Source organism: Ovis canadensis, chromosome 25 (assembly GCF_042477335.2).
Source record: "Ovis canadensis isolate MfBH-ARS-UI-01 breed Bighorn chromosome 25, ARS-UI_OviCan_v2, whole genome shotgun sequence".
Lineage (NCBI taxonomy): Eukaryota > Metazoa > Chordata > Mammalia > Artiodactyla > Bovidae > Ovis > Ovis canadensis.
Window position 1 is genome coordinate 24838737 of NC_091269.1, and position 19514 is coordinate 24858250.

Genomic DNA, 19514 nt, shown 5'->3' on the forward strand with positions numbered 1-19514 from the left:
ACATCATGAGGCTGTTTTTACTCCTAAGTTTTCTTCTAAGAGTGGTATAGTTCTAGGTCTTATGTTTAAGTCTTTTATCCATTTTGCATTCATTTTTGGATACAGTGCAAGGTAAGGATCCATATTCATTCTTTTCATGTTGCTTACCGTCATTGGTTGTTGAAGAAACTGTCATTTTCCCCACTGAATGGTCTTGGCAACCTCGCTGAAAATCGCTGGATTATATACATGAGGATTTATTTCTGGGCTGTCTGTTCTATTTCATTGTTTTGTTTGTCTTTATGCCACTACCATACTGTTTTGATTATTGTAGCTTTGTACTATATTCTGACATCAAGAATCAATTCTGCTCTTCTTTTTCAAGATAGCTTTGGCTATTTGGCATCTTTTAAGATTCTGTATTAATGTTACAGTGGATTTTTTTATATTTCTGGGTACCTAGTTTGTAATCAAATTTTAAGATGTTTAAATATCTTGCTTATTATTAAAAAATATAATAGAAAAATGGGCAAAGGGTTTAACCTGCATGCCATGGACGAGAAAACCTGCTGGCCAGTAAATATATGAAATGCTCAACTTCCTTTAGTGATCTAGGAACTTTACATGAAGACCTATGGGAGATGCCTTTTGTGCCCATCAGGCTGGCAAAAAGTAACAAATCAGGCAGTGCCATGTGCAATATCTAGAGCTTGTACTCACTGGTGGAAAGCTAAGTTGGGACTATCCCTTTTAAAAACAGTTCATAGCAACTGCAAAGTCTGTAGTAACAAAATACCAGAAAACAACCCAAATACCCGTGTGTGTGTGTGTATGTGTGTGTGTGTGTGTGTGTTGTTCACTCAGTTGTGTCCAACTCCTTGCAACCCCATAAACTGTAGCCCAGCAGGATTCTCTCTGTCCATGAGATTTCCCAGGCAAGAATACTGGAGTGGAGAGCCATTTCCTTCTCCAGGGATCTTCCTGAACCAGGGATTGAACCCAGGTCTCCTGCATTGCAGGCAGATTCTTTACCTCCTGAGCCACCAGGGAAGCCCAAATACCCGTGAAGCAACACGGAAGTAATTTGTGTTATACACACACAATAGAATGCCATAGAGCGGTGACAATGAATGAAACTCAGCAGTAGGCATCTCTAAGGATGACTTTCTGGAACATATGTTAGGAGAAAAAGGAAAAAAGCAAGTCACAGAAGAAGGTAATCAGTGTAATTCCACTGATGCAAAGTTTAAAGCATACAAAGTTAAACTACGTATTGATTAGTGGTGTATATATGTAGTATATATACTATAAAGAAATATATAGGGAAGATTAGCCCAGGATAGCAGTACTTTATTGGGGGAAAGGAGGAAAAAGAAGGACATATTGTCTTAGTTCTTTTGGGGTGGGATTAGTTCCTTTTATTTTAAAGTATCTAAAATGGATTCAAATGGATTGATACTATCAAATAACCATTGACACTATCAAATAACCATATCACTGTAAATGGTTACAGTGGTACAGTCATAAAAAGTAAAATGATTAAATGTCATATTTAACTTAAAGTTCAGCTACTCACTCATTTATTGACAATTCAATGCAAAATTTACATTCTCTCGGATTATGTATGTATGCTCTATCATGGCTGACCCTTTGCAACCCCATGACTATAGCCCACCAGGCTCCTCTGTCTGTGGGTTTTCCCAAGCAAGAATACTGGAGTGGGTTGCCATTTCCTACTCCAAGGGATCTTCCCGACCTGGGGTTTGAACTCGAGTCTCGTACATTGACAGGCGGATTCTTTGCCACTGTGCCACCTGGAATTATCACATGTATTAAGAAGTATATTCCTAAAAGGAAAAAGCTAAACAATTGGAAATTACAACTCAACAAGCAAAGTTAATTTCATTTTTATAGTATGAGACATTAACGCCCATATCCAAAAATACAATTCATAATAACTAGAGATTCTGCTTTTGAAGTAAGTTCATTACTGACCTTACTATTAGAAGCACACTGTAATTTCATACACAGAGTTCTAAAATATTATCACAGACTATAGGAGCATCTTAGTAACATTTAAAAATATACATAAGATACTATATTGATTTAAAAATTATTTTCTGAAACAATAATCAGTGAGGCATATGAGGCATATTTGTCCCCAGTCACTCTTTTGTTAATATGCTTATCCTGTTTAAGGGTTTCCCTGGTACCTCAGATGGCAAAGAATCCACCTGCAGTGCAGGAGACACGGGTTCAATCCCTGAGTCTGGAAGATCCCCGACAGGAGGGCCTGGCAATGCACTCCAGTACTCTTGCCTGGAGAATCCCATGGACAGAGGAGTCTGGCGGGCTACAGTCCATGGGAGTTGCAAAGAGTTGAACACGACTGAGCAACTAAGCACATCCAACAGGATGTTATCCTGTTGGAGGATTATTTTCCATCTTCTTTCACTGACTCACTTTAGCTTTTGCATGAGTTAAGAGGTGAACTTAACTCATGTTATTTGATTGAATAAACTTACAACAGCCTTCAAACAGACACACAAAAGGTTTCTCCCCAGTACATATGTACACAAATTGGACAGGGAAAAATGTTTTCCCGGACCGTTCAAGAGTACATGTAAATGGCTTCACTTCAGTATGAACCAGAAAATGGCTCTTTAGTTTTGTGCTCCCCTTGAAGGCTTTCCCACATTCTGCACATCCATGATCTCAGGGACTGTGAACCCAGAGATGCTTTCCCAGGAATGCTCTATTCTTGAACTCTCTTATGTATCCATTGTGAAGACAATTATTTTTCTGGAGCATCGTATTCTTTATTTGTGCTTGGCTTCATTCTAGTACGTTCTGTGAGCTGTTTAGGATCTGGAAATTCAGTGCTGGGTATTCCTCCGGGAGGAAGCTTCTTGCCTGTTTTGTACTCAGAAAACTCAAGAAGTGGATTCTGCCCAACAATCTGTTGAGGCAATTCTTGTTTTGCCTTTTTAATTTTTTTTCATGTATTCCAAGGAACATTCAAGAAGTGAGCTTGCCATAAGAACCTGTTGAGAAAGCTCTTGTTCCAGTCCTTCTTTCAGACAAAGGACTTAAGAAGTGAGTCTTCTTCCGTGATAGGTTCAAGAAACTCACTTCTTATTATGCATTCTATGTAAGAGTAAGAGAAGGAATCCTCTTCAGCAACCTGAACACTAGCCTCATAGAATACATCGTCATCACATAAGGTCCACGTTGTCTCCGGAGCTTCCTGCTGGGCTGGCGGTACCTAGTCCCCCCTGACGGCTCTTCTACCCAGGCCTTTCTGCCCAAGTGTCTTTTCACTTTTCTTCAATCTCTGGTTCATGGCGTCCTGCTGGTTCCCTCTTATAACGTTTGCACCAGGTTAGAGCAATCACTTCCAGGCAGGAGCTCTCTGTCTGAGTTGTCTTCAGCTAGCACCCATGCTCCTGTGATGCACTATATCTCCTATTCCAGTTCCTGTCAATGATAAGACATAGAAGAAACCACTAGTTGTGCTCCTGACAGAGAGCTGAAATCAACCCCGCTTTACCTGGAAATGTTCTAGATCTTAAGCTGATTGTTGAGCATCCTTTTGTTTTGCTTGATATATGGTGTAAATGTTTGCTTCTTCACATCTAATGTTAAATTACTTTATGCTTTAAAGAACTAGAATCCAGCTGTTAAAAAAAATGGATAGAGCTATATACCAGATGGGGCTTCCCAGGTGACACTAGTTAGTAAAGAACCTGCTTGTCAGTGTAGGAGACATAAGAGACACAGGTTCAGTCCCTGGGTCAGGAAGATTGCCTGGAGGAGGACATGGCAACCCACTCCAGTGTTCTTGCCTGGAGAACCCCAGGGACAGAGGAGCCTGGCAGGCTACCATCCATAGTGTTGCAGAGTCGGACACGACTGAAGCGACTTAGCACCCACACGTTTGACAGAACTGTTCCCTGGTATAAAACTGTGAACAGGAGTAGTCCAATTCTCCTACCCTGCCTATAACTGGTTTGCGCTCTCTTAGAGGAGATCCTCAAAGTCGTGATCTCTGAGAGGCAACATTTGGAGAGGATCCTACAAAGTGGGAGGAAACCAGAATGGAACAGAATATATCCACCAGATCCACCAGGTGGCACATTCTTCAGTGACCCCGTAGTCCAGTGCAGGGCTGGCCCAGGCTGACTACACAGAATTCTCTCTTTTTTTAACTTGTTATTTTATATTGGAGTGTAGCCGATTAACAATGTTGTCATTGTTTCAGGTAGACAGCGAAAGGACTTAGCCATACATACGCATGTATCCATTCTCCCCCAAACTCCCATCCAGGCTGCCACATGACATCGAGCAGAGTTCCATGTGCTACACAGTAGGTCCTTGTTGGTTTTACATTTTAAATATAGCAGTGTGTACAAGTCGATCCCAAACCCCCTAACTATCTCTTCCCATCATCCTTCCCTGCTGGCAACCATAAGCTCGTTCTCTAAGTCTGAGAGCCTGTTCCTGTTTTGTATCTCCCCTTCTTTATCTGGCTTTCTTCACTCAGGATGAGTCTCTAGGCCCATCCGTGTTGCTGCAGACCACTCTGCCTTGAGTCCCTCCAGCCTTTTTTGTCCCAACCCTCATTCATCTCCCCAGGCCTGCCATGCTGCCCTTGGCATTCCTGGCACAGTCTGGTAAGCGGCAGAGCATAGCATCCCTAACCTTCACTTCTTGAAGTGTAAAACCCTATGCCCATTTTCACTTATGCTCTAGGACAAATTGAGTAACAAGTGCTGTCTTGGTATTTTAAATCCCAATTAATGTGCTTGGGCGCTCAGTCACTTCAGTCCTATCTGACTCTGTGACCCCACGGACTGTAGCCCACCAGGCTCCTCTGTCCATGGGATTCTCCAGGCAAGAATGCTGGAGTGGGTTGCCATGCCCTCCTTCAGGGGATCTTCCCCACCCAGGGATAGAACCCACATCTCCTGTGCCTCCTGCATTGCAGGCGGATTCTTCATGCCTGAGCCACCAGGGAAGCGCAATTAACGTGTAAGACCTCCCAATGAATGCCTTTATTTGTACGTATGGACATGTTTCAGTCCCTTTTGGTTGTGCAGACTTTGGGGCACCCCTCAACTCATGCCGATCCAAGAAACCATCTCACAGGCCTTGTGCTTCTGCCACTGAGTCAGAAAACCACCCTCAGGAGGAGGCTTCCTTGGCAGTCCAGCAGCAAGGCTCAGATGGCAGGACAGTTTATTTGGAAGCAATAGCCTATGTACTCTTTGGTTTCTTTATACCATTGAAATTTTATTGCGAAATTTAAAATTTAATGAAGTTCAAATCATAAACTTCCTAATATAGTAGGAAACTAGCTGTAAATTTAAAGATGGGGAGAAATATGAGTTGATTGAATCCATTGAGTGACTCTGGTATTCACCACCAAAAGATATTCTTTTTTGTTTGTTTGTTTGTTTGCCTTTGCTGGGTCTTTGGTATGGTACACAAGCCTTCTCTAGTTGGGGCATGCAGGCTTCTCTTGTGGCAAAGCTCTTCTCTTTGAGCTTGGGCTCAGGAGTTGTTGCACGTGAGCTTAGCTGCTCCATGGCACATGGGATCCTCCCAGACCAAGCATTGTCTCCTGCATTGACAGGCAGACTCTCAACCACTGGACCACCAGTGAAGCCTGCTGGGGTAGATTTTTGATCTGAGCTTCTCTCTCCTATTGGGCAGAAGTCCTGGACAGACACAGGGCTGAGAGGCAACTTCTATTTACTACCATGTACAGAGCACCAACATGGTGGCTCCGACAGGGAAAGAATAGGTGAAGGCTCTGCCTGCAATACGGGAGACCAGGTTCCATCCCTGGGTAGGGCAGATCCCCTGGAGAAGGGAATGACAGCCCACTCCAGCATTCTTGCATGGAGAATTCCACGGACAGAGGAGCCTGGTGGGCTGCAGTCCATGTGGTCACAGAGAGTTTGACACAACTGAGTGACTAACACTTTCATAGACCACCAACAGTTGATGAGTTATTCTTTATTCTTTACAGATAGTTTTAAAAAAAAGTTCTTGAAATACTTGGGGAAATCTTGTGAAGACAATCAGTACAGAAACTAAAAACATCTAGAGTCTGGTCTTGATGAATAGATTCATTCCTGGAATTATTAGTAAATAATAACCTTCTCTGAATCAGAGCTTCTTTCTTTTGCAACATAGAAATCATACTTCCTTCTTTTTTTATATTCTAAAGGTGTGTAAGAGGTCCTTTGAGACCCATAAAAATGCTATAAAATTTAAAGCGTATTCTTTCAAATAAAGTCTGACTAACTCAAAATTCTCATTCAGTAGAGATTTGAGTCTCAAGCTCTATCATAGCATTAATAGACTTTGCTTGCAAAGAAAGAGTAAAATATCACCAATGAATTGATCTGATGTCATCATCCCAGTGAATAGTGATAATGCCTTGACCTTCAATTAATTTGGGGATTGAGCTCTCCTTAATAAATATGTTTGGACCACAAGCAAAGAGAGGGTGAAACCCATTATAGTTAAAGATCATGGGCTGGTCCTCTTATTGGAATATTCTGAAACTGTGTATACTTGCCAGAGTATGAAAAGTAGGATGGCAAAGGAGCAGTGGGGGACTTCCCTGGTGGAACAGTGGTTCAGAATCCACCCGCCAATGCAGGGGACATGGGTTCGATCCTTGGGCTGGGAGCTAAAATCCCACATGCCACAGGGCACCTAAGCCCACGTGCCACAGCTGCTGAGCCTGTGTGCCCTGGAGCCTATGCTCTGCAAGAAGGGAAGCCACCACCGCAAGCAGCCTGTGTGTTACAGCAAAGACCCAGCACAGCCAAACATAGATAAAAATTTTAAAAAAAAGAGCAGTGGATCTCTATCAATGAAACTTTTTTAAAGAAGATAGGAAATAAGACATAAGGGTTCTAGAAGCAGAATGACTCATGTCAGCCATGGACCGCAGGATCGGGAGGGTTAAGAAGTTGCACATCAAGGACATCTTTAACATTTCCTTTCCATACCTTGGCTTCCTTGGTGGCCCAGACTGTTAAGGATCTGCCTGCAGTGCAGGAGACCCAGGTCCCATCCCTGGGTCGGGCAGATCCCCTGGAGAAGGGAATGACAACCCACTCCAGTATTCTTGCCTACAGAGTTCTATGGAGAGAAGAGCCTGGCGGGCTACAGTCCATGGGATCAGAAGGAGTCAGACACAACTGAGCAACTAACACTTTCAGAGTGGCTAACACTTTCGCTCCAAAATCACTGCAGATGGTGATTGCAGCCATGAAATTAAAAGACGCTTACTCTTTGGAAGAAAAGTTATGACCAACCTAGATAGCATATTCAAAAGCAGAGACATTACTTTGCTGACTAAGGTCCGTCTAGTCAAGACTATGGTTTTTCCTGTGGTCATGCATGGATGGGAGAATTGGACTGTGAAGAAGGCTGAGCGCTGAAGAATTGACGCTTTTGAACTATGGTGTTGGAGAAGACTCTTGAGAGTCCCTTGGACTGCAAGGAGATCCAACCAGTCCATTCTGAAGGAGATCAGCCCTGGGATTTCTTTGGAAGGACTGATGCTGAAGCTGAAATTCCAGTACTTTGGCCACCTCATGCGAAGAGTTGACTCATTGGAAAAGACTCTGATGCTGGGAGGGATTGAGGGCAGGAGGAGAAGGGGACAACAGAGGATGAGATGGCTGGATGGCATCACTGACTCGATGGACATGAATCTGAGTGAACTCCGGGAGTTGGTGATGGACAGGGAGGCCGATTGGACAGGGAGGTGATGGACAGGTGCTGCGATTCATGGGGTCACAAAGAGTCGGACACGACTGAGCGACTGAACTGAACTGAACTGAACACTTTCTCTTTAGCATACCCAGCTGCTGGAGCACTGTTCGACCTGTGGCCTCTTTATTTGTGGTCCTCCCTTACATCTGAATCTGTCCTGAGACAGCAGAAAGGTGGGCTGAGCATGTGGTGCAAGCATTGGCCGATCCAATCACCATCAGATGGACCATGAAGGAAGTCAGGACATGGATGTAAAGTCGGACTTGGTGCTCTTAAGAACTCTTCCACCCCCTGAGAGTGTGTGTCCTGCGACTTCATCAGAGCTTTATTGCTTTTTCTGAAGATGTGTAAAAGCAGTGTCAAATCTTCTTAAATCCCACCTGTTTTCCTATCCTCCCCCCACCTCCGTTGTCATGGTGACCACTGCTGTGTAGATTTGCTTTCCCAATGAAACATTGCCTAGTTCCACGTGCTGTCTTGGTGGGACCTGATTGCCTGCCCCTGTCGTTTTGCTTGCCTAGTGGCTGCCTCTCATTCTACTGGTTTGGACAGTAAAGACACCCCTACTGAGTCACGGGGATCAGCATGGTATGAGAAGTGTCAGATGGATTTTGAAGTCTTCAGAATGTAACGGAAAGTAGGGTCTGGCTGCTTGCTGCTCAAAAAGCTGGAAAATTTGCTTTATTTTGGACACTGGCAGCCATGGATGGGGAGAGGACAGACTCCAGTTCAAAGGCCAGCTCCCCCGCTCCAACAATCAGTGGGCTACAGCTAGACACAGCATATTCAGCTCTTGACAGTCGTCTTGGAATGGGTCATCTGTGACCTGACCAGCATCATCTTGATCGTTTGAAGTACAGTTAACCTGCAGTTCCAGGGTTGATTTGTTTCCTTGTTTTTTGAGGCCAGTTCTCAGAACTGTAGTTTATGTCGTCTACAGTCTGGGCATCATGTAGTTAGCTTCCTCACCTGATGGGATTTCAGCATCTGCAGAACAGTTCACAGGACATGGCTCAGAATACTTTCTGTTGCCCTTGAGAAGGAACAAGAGGACCCTGAATATGCTTAATGACTAAAGTGTTACCGTTTGGTCTCTTGAACTATTTTCAGGCTTCCCTGGTTCCTCAGCTGGTAAAGAATCCACCTGCAATGCAGGAGACCTGGGTTCGATCCCTGCTTTGGGAAGATCCTCTGGAGAAGGGAATGGCTACCCACTGCAGTATTCTGACCTGGAGAATTCCATGGACTGTATAGTCTGTGGGGTGACAAAGAGTCGGACATGACTGAGCAACTTTCACTCCTACTTGACTGTTTTCCTTTGTTTCTGCATTTTCTCACTTCTCTGATTAAACTTATCTTTGGCTACATTTTCCCACAGACAAAAGGCAGACAGAGGACATGAGGGGATGGGCAGGATCCTGCTCCTTTTCAATAGGATGGCAGCAGCCCCTGGAATTCATTAACAGGAAGGGTCTGCGCCTAGACCCCATGGTGTGAAGTGACTGTGGAGTCAGCATTTACCAGACATGCTCTTCCTTCAGCGTCTTCTCTGCCCCTCCATCTATTGTGTAATCATGTGAACATAATGTTACCATCTGATGCCTCCTTTCTGGAGCCCCACCGATACTGGCTCACTCTGGTTGTCCTGTCTTTCTATCTGTAGGTGAAAGTCCCTCCTTCAATGTGTTAATTTTAAGCTGAAATATACCCTGGTGGTCTACTTTTACCAGATGGTAAAGAATTGGCCTGCAGTGTGGGAGACACGAGTTCATTCCCTGGGTAGGAAAGATGCCCTGGAGAAGGGCATGGCTACCCACTCCAGTATTGCTGCCTGGAGAATCATGGACAGAGGAGCCTGGCGGACTGCAGTCCATGGGGTCGCAGAGTCAGACACGACTGAGCAACTCTTTCACTGTCACTTTTATAGTTAATTTACGATGTTTCAGGTGTGTAGAAAGTGGTTTGGTTTTACATATATATATTGTATGTATATGTATTTGTTATAACTAGAGAGAGAGTGTACACACACATACACACACACACATATATATATAGTGTTCTTTTTCAAGTTCTTTTCCATTGTAGGTTATTACAAGATATTGAATATAGTTCCCTTTGCTGTATCTGTTGTTGTTTATCTGCTTTATATTTATTAATGTGTATCTGTTAATCCCAAATTCCTAATTTATCCCTCCCACCCTTTCCCCTTTGGGAACTGCAAGTTTATCTTCCATGTCTGTGAATCTATTTCTGTTCATAAATGTGTTCATTCGCGTCATTTCTTAGATTCCACATGTAAGTGATATCATGTGTTTGTCTTTCTCTGACATCTCACTAAGCCTGATATTCCCTACGTCCAGCCATGTTGCTGCCAATGGCTGTGTTTCACTCTTTTCGTGGCTGAGTAATATTCCGCTGTAGACACGTGCCACATCGTGCTTATCCATTCGTCTGTCGATGGACGTTTAGGTTGCGTCCATGTCTTGGCTATTGTGAGCTGTGCTGCTGTGAACATTGGGTGCATGTTTCTTTTCAAATTAGAGTTTTCATCTTTCCCAGGTATATGCCCAAGAGTGACATCAATGCACTGATTTTTATTAGACTCACTCCCAAAACCAAACATCTGACTTCTGATATATCTTTACACATTTTTTGTACCCTTTGCATAGGTGGTTGCGTATCAAAGTGTGAGGGTCTGGAATCAGGTAGGAATGGGTCTGGGGGATAAAAGAACCTGTGGGACCTTGGTGAAGGATGGCAAACTGATGAAATGAAATCTGGAGCTGCTGGAGATATGGGGAAAATAAATAGCAGTCTGGGGATTTCCCCCTAGCCCAGGGGTGCCAGGAAATAGCTCTGGGGGGTTTTCAAGTCAAAAGTGTAGACTGATGGGTAGGACAGTTTTTGAGCCTTTCTTTCTCATCACATACCACTTAGTAACATTGTTGTACTTAGGACATAGTATTTTGGTTAAAATTTTATTTGTTTACATTTAAGTGTGTGTGTATATATATATAAATTCCCCTACACACAAACCTTCAAGTTGCAAATTTTCAGAGATGCAAATGTATGTTCAGATGTCCAGCCGCATAAGTTAGTCCACACGTCTGTCGTACTTTGTCACGCGTGTGCTTCCTCTACCAATGATTGTGCTTCTGGGTATTTTTCTGTGCAGCACTGTACAGACTACAGTAGTAAGCATCTTTAGTTCTAGCCCAGGGTGTCTGAAAGCAAGCCTAAAAGCAGCAATGATGTAGCTGGTACGACTGTACTTTTCAAGGTACTGTACTGTAAGATTTAAAACGTTTTCTTTTTTTGTTTTTGCTTTTTATGTATTATTTGTGTGAAAAGTATTATAAACCTAATTCAGTAATTACTATATAGCTGACTGTGTTAGTTGGGTACCTAGGCTAACTTTGTTGTACTTACGAACAAGCTGGACTTACAAATGTGCTCTTGGAATGAACCTCATTGGTATGTAGGGGACTTGCTGTAGAGATGAAATAAGCAACTTATGAACTAGCTCAACACTTAGACTAGTTGGCAGTAAAATTCTGATTGTTTTCAGGGGAATATTTTTTTCTAGTTAAAAGTATCTTGTTGGAATTTGGGTCCTGTTATGAGAGGCAAAAATCTTAATAAAGGCTTAATATGAGCTATGACACATAGAGGCATGGGTGGAGGAATCAGGAAAATGGGAATAGATACAAAAAAAGACATGGTCTGGTATTTCTGGGGAAATTATGTTTCATTTGGAACAACTACACATGACATGTTAACAAAGAACCCAGGAAGCGTCACCAGAGACAGCACAGAATCAGCTGCCAAGTGAGGGAGCTAGGCAGTCATTTCAGGAGAGGGGACATGGGTGTGAACACGGCCAGGTGGAGGCGCTAGACCTCGGGGCCCCCTGCTGACTGCAGTGCCGCCCTGCTCTGCACATCCCCTAACCAGCGGTGAACAGCTACCCTAGCAGAGGCAGGTGTGATGGTGCAGGCAGTGTTCTCAGAGGAGGAGGAGCTCCCTGGCCAGTGGCTTCGCCTCAAGTCATCATCTATCCTGTCGTCACAGACGCTCACCGTCAGTGCTGCAGATGGAAGACTGAGAATTCTGCATTTCACATCTCCTTATTTTAGTAAGATTCCAATTGCATTTCCCTGCACTTCTCATTTTATGTCATCCCTAGCTAAGGGGACACAGATGCTTTTTTCGATATTGTGCAGAGACAGAAGGATGTTTAAAATGCCTATGAACATTAAATGTATATACGTGTACACATACCTAGGTACATGGACACATATATAGGTATACGTAGATGGTAGATAGGTGGGAGGATGGATGGACAGTCAGATGGACTGATATACGTGGTACGTATATATCTGAGTATGTGTATATACATTTATGGGCTTCCCTGGTGGCTCAGATGATAAAGAATCCATCTGCAATGTGGGAGACCTGGGTTTGATACCTGGATTGAGAAGATCCCCTGCAGCATGGCAACCCCCTCCAGTATTCTTGCCTGGAATCCCTTGTCCATGGACAAGTATCCCTTGTCCATGGGGTCCCCAAGAGTCGGGCACCACTGAGCACAGACAGCGTATACATTTATCTATGTGAGTGTGCTCAGTGCAACCCCACGGACTATATCCCGCCAGGCTCCTCTGTCCATGGGTTTTCCCAGGCAAGAATACTGGAGTGGGTTGCCATTTCCTTCTCCAGGGCATCTTCCCGACCCAGGGATCAAACCCACATCTTCCGTGTCTCCTGCATTGGCAGGCACATTCTTTACTGCTGAGGCACCAGGGAAGCCCCAGAGATAGAGATATATACACACAAAAGATGATGTTGATAAGTAACACTGGTTCAGCCTTTGCTGCATTCAGTAGGTGTCACATACTCTTCTCAGCACTGTGCCTCTACTACATATTATGAGCCTAGTCCCCTAGGCCTCTGCTAGGGGAGAAGTGACGAGATTGTCTTCATTTTCCATGTGAGGCTGAGGCCCTGGCAGGTTTCACCACTCACCTGCCCAAGATGCAGAGCTACGAAATGAAGAGTCAGGATCTCCTTGGAGGCCTCAGCTCAGAACCCAAGCTTACGTAGGAATTGCCTCCCTGAAGCAGCGCTGGGGGAGGTGGCTCCTGGGAGAGGTCACGGTCACTGACTTCGCATTTTTTCACTCCTTCTTCACAGCTGATGAGTGGAATATTTTTATTCATCAGGAGTTGGTGACAATCCACATACAGATGGTCTAAGTCTCTTCTACCTCAGAAGCACTGAAACACAGCGTGTATTCAAGGTTCTCTGGCACGACCTGGCCTTGGACTGGCGCTGAGCCCTCCAGGCCTGTCTTTTTTCATCTACCCTAAGACACGACCCCCAGAATCTGCGTGCTCAGAGCAGGGCCTCAGGGCAGAGGAGACAGTGGGTGCTGGGGTCCTGGGGGTGGTGCCAGGAGCCCCCCAGCACCTCTGTGGATCCGTGTCCACCTTGCCTGAGGGACATTACACGTAGATTCTGACGTCACAGCCTACAGTATATGCCCTCTAAACAACCCAGTGGGCACCTCCATGAAGGCAGGGCCCCTTCCTGTTGACCTAAATACTCATTAGGTCCTAGCCCAGGGCCTGAGTTGGGAGAACCCGAACCCTAACCTGAGATGGGAGATCACTAGAAACACAGTGGGCATGTGCGCAGGACCAGGTGGAAAGAACCCTAGGTCACATCAGTGGCAACTCTCCTCCTGGTAGAATCTTTCTTGAGACAGGTCACTTTCTGTGGCTCTGTTTCTATTTTATAATGATCTGCAGGCCGGGAGGAAACAAAAAAAGGATCACGCAGAATAGTAGGTAGGAATTACGCTTGAATTAAAAATGAAAAATGAGGACAAATCTTGACTTGGATGTTAGTGGCTCCAGCTCAGGCCTTGTTATAAATAATACTTGGTGCCCACAGAGGCCGACATCTGGCCGTTTACCACCAACAACCATGGTGAAGGCAGGTAGGGAGTACCGAGGGGCCCACGTGGACAGCCAGGGCAGCTTCAGGGCGTCTTTCCACCAGGGACTTAAAATAGCCATTTCTCAGTTGCTTGGGAGGAAAAGGAGAAAGGCTAGAGGCATTCTGATAGGGACTGTGCCTCCGTCTCTGACATCACCTGGGAGGAGGGTGGAAGGCCTTTACAAAATCCATTGTCATACACAGTCCAACAAGAGGAACCTCAGTCCCACTGATGGGATGCCATGGCTGGGAGGGTTCAAATAAGGGGGCATAACCACAGTACTTGTGCATGTTGGGGGTGGTATCGTCTTAGGAAAGAGGAGGTAACTAAGCATAAACTTGAAAGTGATCCCTTGTTATAAAAAAAGTCCTGTTCAGCGCAGTAATGTATCCCACATAGTGGCCTTATACCACCCCTGGATCCGGAACTTGGTCCAAACGCCACCCACCACGGCTGCAGAGGGAGGAAGAGACAAAAGAGCCTGGGTTGGGGATTTTCTTTTCTTCCTACTAAATATGTATCTATCTGGCTGCACCGGATCTTTCTTGCGGCACGTGGGATGGACTTAGTTGAGATGTGGGGTATCTAGTTCTCTGACCAGAGGTGGAACCCTGACCCCTGCATTGGAAGCGTGAAGTCTTAGCCGCTGGACCACCAGGGACGTCCCTGGCTTGGGGCCTTTCTTTCCCCTGATCTTTCCTGGCTTTTCTGTAATCCTGAGCAAATCACTCAGTCCTCCTTTTATCCAGCTGCTGCATCTGCAAAGTGGGAGGAGATTCTTAACACCTGCCTTGTTTCTTTTCTGCTTTATCCTGTGATCGTTGATTTATTCAACCACTTCTTTGTTCTCCCTGCCCCCAGTTTTATTAAGATATTATTGACACATAACTTACTCATTTCTTCAGCAAACATTATTGAGGATTTAAGTTGTACCAAGACCTGTCCGAACCACACACGCACATTCATATACAGGGGCACACACACGCACATTCGTGTACAGGGGCACACACACGCACACATGTATGTGCTCAAATAAGTGCAAGCATATATGACATATATAAAGATATGTATGTGCACATATGGGATACCCATTAATGCAGTTTCAAGTGATGCAGGTCTGCCTAAGAAAATTATTTTAAAAGACTCTGGTGTGATGCGAAGCGCAAAAGTGAGTAAGACCAAAGCAGTGAGATGTGATGGGGAGCCAGGGATGGAAGTGAGGGAAAGAACATTGCCGCGACAGCTGTGGGAAGGAGCTCGGGTTTCTTCTTTCATTTTGACTATTAATTGGTCTGTTTGTTCATTGTTTGCCTGCCCACTTGAGTGTCGGCTCTAGGAGGGCCTTTGTCTATCTGGTCGCTACTTTATCTCCACTGACTAGAGTAATTTCTGCCGTGTGATAGGTGCTAATTTTGCTATTGTTTAATGCATAAATGAATGTACAATGTATACGTGTTGGTATACTATCAAGGTATACATATTACTTGATGGCTTGCTTTTTTCGCTTAATGCTAATGTCTTATGGATCTTGCTTTTTATTATTCAGTTTTTATTGCAGTATTCTTTACAATGTTGTGTTAGTTTCTTCTGCACAGCAAAAGGAGTGAGCCATTTGTATACATATACCCCCTCCCTTTAGGATTTCCTTCCCATTCAGTCACCACCGTGCATTAAGTCGCGTTCTCCGTGATGTTCTCATCAGTTGTCTGTTTTATACATACTATCAATAGTGCATGGGCATCCCAGGTGGCGCTAGTGGTAAAAAGCCAGTGCAGGAGATGTAAAAGATGCTGGTTCCATCCCTGCAGAGACACAGGTTTGATCCCTGCGTCGGGAAGATCCCCTGAAGGAGGGCGTGGCAATCCCCTGCCGTATTCTTGCCTGGAGAATCCCATGGACAGAGGAGCCTGGTGGGCTACGGTCCATAGGATTGCAGAGAGTCGAACACAATTGAAGTGTATATGGAGCTCACATTTTATTAGAGCTTTGGTTGTGGGGCGGGGGCGGGTGCCGACATGAAGCTGTGGGGAGGGGAGGGGTTGCGGAGCTCTGTGTGACCTTGTCAGCCTTTCATAGCATGTTACTTTAGAGACCCTATCTCCAATCCCATTCCCTGTTTTAATGATGGGGAAATAAAATCCAAGGCACTCCTGGGAGCCACCAGCCTCCACACTGCCACCAGGGTTCTTTCACTGCACACTCCTTTGCTCCTGTGGGAATGGCTGGTTCATCCCCACTCCTACCCCACGCTCCTCCAGCCACCAGCCAGTCTGCTCTCCCCTGCTTCGGTTCCCTCCACCCCTACGGCCACCAGCTTCCCCAGCTGGAGAGCCCCTCACCAAGGGTGCCCCGTGCTGCTCCCCCCAGTGGACCCAGCCCATCTTCCCGCCAGGGTAAATGGAGGCCTCTCAGCCAGCTGCATTCCCCACACAGGCGTTAAGTGGCAGAGAGTTCTCTGTCATTGCCCTGCCCCAGCAGCTGCTCCAGCTCCCCCCTCCCCTGTTCCAGGAATCCCTCTCCAGGGGAATCTGGAGGTGCTGACAAAGCCACTCAGCTCCTGGGCTGACCCGGGCAAAAAGAGGAAACTGGCAAAGTGATGGCAGTCCTGCAGGCATGTTTCTGGAAAGTCTTTAGGAACCTCATGCTTTTCGAGGAAACGCTTTGGGGGCGCTTGTCCTTTTGAGGAAGTGGGAGGGTCTCAAAATATGACAAGTGGTCCACCTGCAGCACATCGCTTGGGAGCTTGTTAAGACGCAGAGTCTGAGAACCGGCTTCCGCAAACCACAAATAAGGCAGAGTTCCCATACCACCACCGAAGATTATGCCTGCCACAGGGAGAATCCAAGATCCTGCATGCAGCAGCTGAGACCCAGTGCAGCCGAAAAAAAACTTAAATAAAAGCAGCAACAAAATATGATTCCCAACAAAAGCCCCAGATCTGGAAGGGTATGTGATTCTGTTCATCATGGTCCTTGTGGCCTCCGCTGTGAGTCGCAGGGATGGATCACAGTAGGTGTGGAGAGATGCTAGTGCGTCTAGAAGAGTGATGGGAATTCTGCCCTGGAGGGACAGGATCTCTGTGTGGCCTGGGGTCTATCTGCTGCCCCTTGAAATTTTGCACGAAGAGGGATGGTGATGCGTCTAGAATATGCACTTTGAAGGTCCCCAAGCAGCGCTGTCAGGAGAACTCCCTGCCGTGGAGGATATGCCCTGACTGCCCCGTCCAGCAAGTCCCCCACCCAGCACCCATTTACTGACTACTGCATGCTTGGAGTGCGGCTAATTTGACCGATATACTGGATGTTTAGTTTTCTTTCACTGTATTAATTGATATTAAAAAAAAATAAAACTTGTGGTTTAGCCAAATTGTACAATCTAGCTTTAGGAGGAATTTAAAATGCTTAACTTGAAAAGGTTAGAAGAAGGGTATCTCTTCAGTGTTTTCAAATATGTTGAGATGCTGTCATGGACAAGGCTGGTTACACTTTTACTATTTTTAAAGTTGCTTTGGAGGGCAAAATTAGATGTCTTCAAGAAGGCTGGACATGAATTTTGATGACTGTGAATATAGTGAAGACAGTGGAGTCTGATTTCTTTTTTCAATATTTTTCATTTTTATTGAAGTATGGTGGATTTATAATGTGTTCATTTCAGGTGTACAGCAAGGTGATTCATTTATATATATGAGTATATTTAAATATATTCATTTTTATATATTTAAACATTATATATATATATATGGCTTCCCCAGTGGTTCAACTGGTAAAGAACCTTCTTGCCAGTGCAGGAAATACAAGAGACGTGGGTTCAATCCCTGGGTCAGGAAGATCCCCTGGAGAAGGAAATGGCTACCCACTCCAGTATTCTTGCCTGGAAACTTCCACGAAGAGAGGATTCCGGCGGGCTACAGTCCATGGGGTCACAGAGTCGGACATGACTGGGTGCGCACAATGTATGTCTATCCGTGTGTGTGTGTGTATTCCTTTTCATATTTTCTCCATTATGGTTTATCACAAGATATTGAATATAGTTCCCTATGCTATACAGTAGGACCTTGTTATTTATTTTATTTAGTAACTTGTGTCTGCTAATCCTGGAGCCTAATTTCTTGAGTTCAAATCCTGCTCCACTACTTTATAGACCGTGGCTCCCATAAACAAGAGCTGTGAATGTTAACACTATGTTGTTGCTACACAAAGACACAATAAAGATGGAGTGTCTCAGTCCTGGAGCTGTGCAGCAAAGGCTCGGCCTTCCCCTCGGCTCCCAGAGCTTCTGGAACTCCAGCAAGTGCTGCTGGAGGTGAAAGAGGGTAGGATGAGAGACAGGTCACCCCAGATGTCCCTTAAGAGCAGTGATACTTATAGCTGAAAAGGTCTGAGAGCAGCCACAGGTGGGGACCTATCCAGGTGGAATTCTTCGAGGTGAGAGCAGGTGCCAGCAGAGAAGAGTCCAGGGGGCAGATGTGCAGAAACAGAGGAGTAACTCAGGATTGTTGGTGCCTCCAGTGAAAGAGATCCCGGGATCTTGATGGGCAAATCCACAGATAGCAATTTGAGCAAACTCCGGAAGATGGTGAAGGACAGGGGAACTGGCTTGCTGCAGTCCACTGGGTCACACAGAGTCTGGCACCACTTAGCAACTGAACAACAGATAGCACTAAACCAAGGCCAGAAAGCTATAGGAAGAAACCAGGTCCTACTATATAGTGTGGAACTATGTTCAGAGGGCTGTCCATGTGTTCAGCTGCTAAGTCATGTCTGACACTGCAACCCCACGGACCCCATGGGAGCATGCCAGGCTCCCCTGTCCTCCACTATTTCCCAGAGTTTGCTCAAATTCATGTCCATTGAGTCAGTGATGCTGTCTAACCATCTCATCCTCTGCCACCTTTTTCTCCTTTTGCCCTCAATCTTTCCCAGCATCAGAGTCAGCTCTTCACACCAGGTGGCCAAAGTACTGGAGCTTCAGCATCAGTCCTTCCGATGAATATTCAGTGTTGATTTCCTTTAGGATTGGCTGGTTTGATCTCCGTGCAGTCCAAGGGACTAAGAGTCTTCTCCAGCACCACAATTCAAAAGCATCAGTTCTTCGGTGCTCAGACTTCTTTATGGTCCAACTCTCACATCCGAACATGACTTTCTACCATTAGAGAGGTGTCATCTGCATATACTATATCCACTATCCTGTGATAAATGCGAAGGAATGTATGTGTGCATAGCTGAGTCACCTTGCTGTACAGTAGAAATTAGTCCAATGTAAATCGACTATACGTCAATACTTTCTTTAAAACAAAACAAAACAAAGACATAGGAGAGTAATTTGGACCTGTATTCCCAGGACTGGGGATCCAAAAAGAAAGTCACCTGCTTTCTCAACGATCGAGGAATTAAAGAAGATTCCTCTTATGTGATACGGAGAAGATGGCGGTAAAGATGAACCAGCAGGAAGAATAGACCCTGCCTAAGATGTGGTCAAAGGAGGAGCATAAAACTAGGGACTTTCGGAAGAGATTTTCAGTGAAGTTAAGTTAATTTGTGTTGCATGACATGTACCATGTACCCAAATCTGTACATGTCCCATGTAACAAATCTGTTTGGTAGAGAGCTGGTGCACTTAAATACATGGGGATTTCAAAGGCATTTTTAATAGCCACCTGTGGGTCTCCATACTGCAGTCAGGGCTGGGTAGTGCAGCAGAAAACAGAAGAAGAAAGCCCTCTATTCCAGGATCT

At 45.1% G+C, this 19514-nt stretch overlaps 1 protein-coding gene and 1 pseudogene across 2 annotated transcripts in view; one reads left to right on the top strand and one right to left on the bottom strand.

Moving 5' to 3' along the window:
* SLC35F3 (solute carrier family 35 member F3) overlaps window positions 1-19514 on the top strand; it is a 408781-nt gene that overhangs the window by 331408 nt on the left and 57859 nt on the right. The window lies entirely within an intron of this gene.
* Window positions 2431-3322, bottom strand: LOC138430444 (zinc finger protein 42 homolog; annotated as a pseudogene).